Below are 7,686 nucleotides of genomic sequence, written 5' to 3' on the forward strand. Positions count from 1 at the left end.
ATTCAGCTTCTGTTAGGTCTGCCCCATACTTGAGCCTTCTTTTTGTAGAACCCGATGAAGAAGCTTCATCGCGTATTATGATTACGTTCGGAGTCGCTTTGGTCGTGTCAGGCTTTCCTTCCATTCTGAATTCTAAAAGTACTTATTCCTAGGGTTTTTTTGTGTAATAATCATAACATATGTATATATAACGTTTTTTTGGGGCTTTTTTGGGGCTTCTTGGGCCTGAGAGACTATAAACGTCTTGGGCCTGGGAGATGCTTCATAGTTATATGTAACTAATTTTATGAATTAGTTATATATAAGAAACTACTAAACACTAATTTCTAGACTGTAGTTACGTATACATAACTACTGTTATGATTTAGTTACAAATGAGTAACTACAATATAGATTTTAGTTGCATGTGCGTAACTAATTAACAGATAGAATTTGATAATATATAACTAATATTATGTTTTAGTTACATATGAGGAACTATTCTGAACTCATATTACGTTTTAGTTACATATGAGTAATTACAAAATACTTGTCCCAAAATACAACGTCTAATGTTAAATAACACATACATACTTGTCCCAAAATACAACGTCTAATCTTAAATAACACATACATACTTGTCTCCAAATATGAACCCTATATATAATTTTCCGAGTCCGAATTAACATTCGGACTTGCGTTTTTAAGTGCCCCGTGCTTATACAAGTCGATACACAGCTTCTGTCTAAACATTATCATGTCGTCTTGTTTCAGATTGGCCAATGGAGAGTAATGTACAAGAAATTCTGCAGCTTTGATGGTGAACATGCCGCAGTCACCACTACAAAAAAAGTCACCAAAGTAGTGTTGTTAGATTCAAGTAACTCATGATCACATCAATGGTATAATATGTTTCTTTCATTACCCGTTACGTTGTTGTGGCATGAAAGACGCGTACACTACGTCGAAAGACAGTGAGCTATGATATTCATCTGTGCGAATATCCCAAACTCGTTTACAGAGTATGATTGGAATCAGCTCTGCCATGTGATCGATGACAGCATATCTTCCGGTGAGCAACGAGTCGTAAACAGTGACAGACCTCTCAGGGATGGAAATCACCGCAAGGACCCAATGGTTGCCTTTGACATGGACGGGAACATATATAGTCCCGGCTTTCACCCACGGCCTTTCTGCTCTATTCCGGGGTCTCTCAGCCAGAATTTGCTCAACCAAGGCGTGTCGTCCAGTCCAATCGTAATTATCTTTATCTTTCAATTCATCCCACTCTTTGTATGTTTTTTCCACTAGCTGACAAAAGTGACTGTCCGCAGTAGTGTACCTATGCGTCACCAGTTTTGCTTTTTTCCTCAGGTAGTAGAAAGCCACATTTAAGTGCTGCAAATTAACATAAGTAACAAAAACAATGTAATTAATTATTCATACGTATCTAAATTAGAGTAATTATTTATCCATAGTTACTAAATTATAGTCATTAGTTATCAACATGTAACTAAATTATATTCATTAGTAATTCGGACGTAACTAAATTAGAGTAACTAGTTGTCCATAGTAACTAAATTCTAGTTATTAGTTATCAACATGTAACTAATCAGTTCTCCATAGTAACTAAATTATCGTAATTAGTTATACGTACGTAACTAAATTATGAGTACTTAGTTATTAGGACGCCACTAAATTAGTTATCCACATGAAACTTACGGAACCACTGAGCCAAGCTGCCGGTGTCCAAATCTTGTAGAACCAGGTCTTCTGTGAAATGACCTCTACACGAAAATCAAACACCCTTGGCCATAGTTCTTCTTCTAATTTGGTGTACATAAGCTCATCGTCAACATCAATAACCCTGTTCATCAAAACAAAAATTAATAACCACCATTCAATCATCCTCAAACAACAAATTAAACAAAGGGGACTAACTTCTTTAATCCCTTCAACACCCAGTCATGCATTACTGGCACATCGCCATCGTTCGGGGGCGCGAATGGGTCCGCCAGTGGATGCTTTAAAGGTTTGGGCCGCCCTCTTGTGAACTTTGAGTAGATCTTCGGCTCTACTGTTGGCGTAAAATGTATTGGCGCCCGCCTTACACGTGATTGTCTTTCCGGTGATTCACAAAGGGAAATCACCTGGTCAGTGGTCACCTCAGATGCCTCTCCATCCACTGTTTGAGATCTTTCGGGTACAGTGAAATTACATTCAGATCCCGACATGGCATAAGACTCAACCCCTCCATAAGAATATGGTTGAGGAGAGCGAAGAGGTCCTAGTGTGGCCGATATGCCATCACTGTCGTTGTCGTCTGAGTCCGACGCTTCAACGCCACCTTTACCTCCCCCACCACCACCAGGACACTCACTATCAGTTGTTTTATCTTCTTCTGTCTTGCACAATCCCTCATCGTTGTGTGTCTTGCGGGTGTCGTTGTGGTTCCCTCCTTTTTTGTCCTCTTCGTCGTCGTCTTTTTTTTGGACTGAATCTTCTTTGCACTTCGTAACCAACTCCTCCTCATTATCATCTTCTTCCCTCTTTCCATTTTGGTTATCTTTCTCTGTTTCTTCTTCTCCTTTCTCTTTCTCTAATGCTATCTTTTCTTTCCCATCTTTCTCTTTTGGTTGTTCCTTTTCTTCTTGCTCTTCTTTCTCTTCTCTCGCTTCTTGTTGCTCTTCTTTCCCATCTTTCTCTTTTGGTTGTTCATTTTCTTCTTGCTCTTCTTTCTCTTCTCTCTGTTGTTGTTGCTCTTCTTTCTCTTTCTCTTCCTCATGGTCACGTTTCCGTCTCTCCTCTGACAGCTTCTCTGCCTGGTCCTCCATAAGCTTTTCCTTCGCAGCCTTTTGTGCCGAGAAGGTGGTCAGCGTATCCAGGACAAACTTCATGTCCTCTGATATCCTTTTGATCTCTCGATGAAGATCAATGAAATCAGTATGCATGTTACTGAACTCTTTCTCTAGATTGGCTAATCTATCCTGAAACAACGTCATTAACAATGTGATTTAGTTACATACACGTCACTACAATCTGTAAATTAGATACATACAACTCACTAAAATCTGTAACTAAAATAGAAACAAGTCACTAATATAATAAATTAGTTACATACACGTCACTACAATCTGTAAATTAGATACATACAACTCACTAAAATCTGTAACTAAAATAGATACAAGTCACTAATATTATAAATTAGTTACATACACGTCACTACAATCTGTAAATTAGATACAAACATCCACTAAAATCTATAACTTAGATACAAACATGTCACTAAAATCTATAACTTAGTTACATACAAGTCACTAAAATGTATAATTTAGTGACATACATGTCACTAAAATCTATAACGTAGTGACATACATGTCACTAAAATCTATAACGTAGTTACATGTATGTCACTAAAATGTATAATTTAGTGACATACATGTCACTAAAATCTATAACGTAGTTACATACAAGTCACTAATGATCATGTCACTAAATTACCTCATGATCAGCACAGGAGTTTTCATTCTCCGCAAATGTTTTCAATTTCTTTCGACTGCGACTAATGGTTGAGTCGGGCTGAGAGGGGGGTTGTACGATGTCACTCCCAATGGCTCTAAACTCAACCTGGAAAACATTATAAACACTTCTTAGGATCTGTGCATAAACTATGGTACCTCTTGAAATGTAAATTTTGGTACCTCTTGTAACCGAATGGACTGCAATGCAGATTCGGATACTCTGGCGGAAGAAGACCATCGCAGAATCAACGGTCTAGCATCGTCTTTAAATACTGTGCATAAACCCAAAGACTCCAATTTGGGTATACACTCGTACGCCCATACCTGCAAAGGTAGCAGGAAGGCTTCGAAATGAACCTTTTTGGTTTTGGATGGGCTACTTGGGCTGGCAGCTTTCTTCACAAAACTCCTCACGGTCAGCATGAAGTGATCCCATACAACATTTCCCCAGGGGAATCCGTTGAATGTAGCCGGATCATCAACCATCTTTATGTATGATTTGTTCTTCATGGCAACTGTTCGTTGGCCCGGGAGAAGCACATTGTAGAGGAAGTGGAGAAGAAGAAACCGGACTCGCTTCTCAACGTCATTCCAGTCCTTGCTGTCCTTGATGAGTGCTGCAATGTTTCCCCGAGTGGCAAGTGCCCCTTGCTTGAAGGTTTCAACATATAGACCCCCTGGTGCAACCTGGTCGTACTCCGTCGCCTTGTACGACTCATCTACTCGGAGACCTGTGATAAGACTGAAATCTTCCCTGGTGAACTCCCTAGGGACGCCACCAATCTCTATATGTAATCTATCTTCTGCTTTGGGAAGTCCGTCAAAGTAACCCGTCCTCATCATAAGGTTACTGAGGATCTTAGACGAGCGGGTTATCGAGGGCATCTCCAAAAAATGGCCAAAGCAGGACTCTCTAAACAGGTCTGATTCCTGTTTCGACATGGCAGCTTCTTCAACGAAAGACATGACGTTCCCGTGGAAGTTGAAGTTGAACTGCCCCACAGAATCATCCGTCACGTATCTAGTCCAACCCTATAAATATATACATAAAAACCAGTAACAATTAGTTACATTTAACAAAAAAAAACAGTAACGTCACAAAAAATGGTCTTCATCCATGGGTCTTCGAAATCAAACTTCTAGTCACAATCAAATTCCAACATCATTACAACCAATCCAAACATGCACCCAAACAAGTTTTGAAAAAACTACCTAAACTCACTCACCGGAATTACGAGTAAATTATCCTATACAAACAAATTTCAACATCTCTACAACCGATCCAAACATGCACCCCTATAAGTTTCGCAAAAATGACCTCAACACACCTGAATCAGGTTTTCCTGCCTCTGATTAACGTCACAGTAGGAATCGGACTCCTCACCGTCGCTCGCTCTCCGACGCTTTGAATTTGGGGTTCTATTTGCTGGACTCTTTTTCTTTGACCTAGATGACTCCGCCTCAGTTTTCTTCTCCGTCGTTTTCTTCATCGGCGACGAAGCGACCCTAACACTCCGCCGCGGTGGCGTTTGATCGGGAAGTTTGGATTTTTGGTTTTTTTGGGAGTTTCCATCGCCTTCTACCAGTTTTCTTTTCTTCATTTTTGGGTAATCTCTTTTCGTCATTTTGGGTATTCTGTAAATGGTATGGGGTTCGGACAAGGACAATGGTGGTTGAACTTGGTTCGCGATTTGGGTTCGCGACTGCTTGAACTTAGGTTCGCGATTTGGGGATTTCGCGATTTGGGGGTTTGCGATTTGGGGATAAAGCAGAGATCGTGGGAGAGAAACAGGAAAAAGGGGATAAACCAGAGATCGTGGGAGAAACAGGAAAAAGGAGAGGGAGGTGACGATGAATGTGAAGGACTCGGCGGCGGTTTCGTTGGTTACGTTGAATCGGTGGAGAAAGAAATGAAGAGATGGAGAAGAAAATGAACAGTCGCGGGATAACAAACGTTTATATAGAGGGAAACAAATTGGGGAGAAGGGCATATTTGTAATTGTACACATCAAATTCAAATACCTACTCCTAGATGTGCCATTTTTCAAAAAAGATAGTAATGTGTCCAAATCTAATTAAATATTATAGTTAATTTAAGGGCACTGTAGTGAAATAGACAAAATGAAACTATGAAATTTGTTTTTAGCCTATGTTTCACAACTTTTAGAGAAATAGGCAACATACTTATGTGGCAATAATTAATGTCTGATTTACCCTTATTTATTAACAAATTCGTCACTTTCTCTCTCCTACTTTTTTCCTGCACTTTTTTTTACATAAAAACTTCAAAAAACCATATCTATCTCATATGAACTCGAAATTGAGTGATTCCAAATCCTACGGATTTGTGACGCCGAGATCTTCAAAAATAGATCCATTGTGTTTGATGAAAAATCATGTTTAATACCATAGATGTAGAAAAATCATGTTACTACCTTAAATATGGAAATAACTGGAAATTTTTTAAATTATCAAAAAAATAAATGGAAACGTAACTATGATGCATTAAACATAATTTTTCATCAAACACAATGTGTCTATTTTTGAAGATCTCGACGCCACGAATTTGTAGGATCTGAAATCACTCAATTTCGAGTTCGTATGAGAAAGATACGAATTTTTGAAGTTTTGATGCAAAAAAAATTATTTGAAAAAAAATAGGAGAGATAAATTGACGAATTTGTTAATAAATAAGGGCAAATCAGACTTTAATTATTGCCACATAAGACATTTGGCTATATCCCTAAACATTGTCAAACATAGGTTAGATCCAAAATCACATGTTTAAAGTGGCCTAGTTATTTACAAATCTCTTAATTTAATTTACTTTAACCTGGCCTAAGTAAATTCAATTAAATGAACTAAAACAATAAATTCAATGTTAATTTAACTTACTTCGACATAGTGAGCTATTTTCTTAATAAAATAAAACTTTGGCTAGAATTTTAAAAGAAGTTACGTGTTTAGCTAGTTGCAACAAGTTTTTTTTTTCTTTTTTTTTTATATAATTAATCATATTTAATTAATATCATTAATAGTATATGTATTTAAACTCTTTGCTAATGTATATTAGATAATATAGTTGTTTATGTATAAAAATCATATAAACATTATAATACTGCATATTATTATAAATAAATTAAAATTACGAATCAGAGCATTGAACTTGCTTTCGAAGAAAAATATTAACTCATATTTAAATTTTGAACTGTAGCAATATTATAAGATTATGAGTTCTAAGATTTTTGAATTTCCAACATAAATATGTAGAATAATATACTACTATTTTAATTACATATTATGAAATTAGTTTAAGAATATATATTTGAGTCTGGAATTTATTGGAAAATATGAGTATTTCGTTCATGTTTTATTTTCAAGAGCAGATTACAAAAACATAAAAACAAATAAAAAAAAAACTAAAAGAGAAAACAAATAAGAGAAAGGGCGTTGTTGATTCGTAGCAAAAAATAAATTATAAAATTGAGATGAAGTCAACATTTGCAAACGTTTAGAAAAATACCCAATGAAAATTATATTTTGACTTAAATATACTCATATTAAACATGCTATAATTAGCCAAAAAAATATATAAATAATTTAAAAAAATTCGAATGTTATTGGCTCTGAATTTCTAAAAAAATTTCAACATACTTTCTTAATTAAAAATATATTTTTCACAAATTTCGTTTCTTAACTTTTCTCTGTAAATCAAAAGACCCAAACTAATCTTTATTAAATTTCCATTTATTTTCAAAAAATTTCTGGAAATTTCCATAAAAAAATCACATAAATTTCTAGTTTTTCATAGAAAAAGCTTGGAGTACCACAGAGAAGAGAAGACGACGATAATGACGACCCTAGAGTTTTATTATGCATTGATCTTGAAAATGCGGATAAAAAATCACCTCTCGCCGGTGAACTAGAAATGTATCAATGAAGGACTTCGGCGGAATTTTACAATAGTAGACAAGACCTTTCATCTAGCACAATGATTCTATTTTTGAAGATCTCCTCGTTACGAATCCGTAGGATTTGGAATCACGATCAATTTCGAGTACATATGAGGAATATATAGATTTTTAAAGTTTTTATAAGAAAAAAAAACAGTATGATCAGAGAGAGAGGAAGAGTGGCGAAATGTAGCAAAAAAAAAAAAAAAAAATACTGCTTCAAACGAAAGAAT

Source organism: Urtica dioica, chromosome 9 (assembly GCF_054948205.1).
Source record: "Urtica dioica subsp. dioica isolate 48M chromosome 9, U.dioica_male_clone48M_v1_H2, whole genome shotgun sequence".
NCBI classification, from domain to species: domain Eukaryota; kingdom Viridiplantae; phylum Streptophyta; class Magnoliopsida; order Rosales; family Urticaceae; genus Urtica; species Urtica dioica.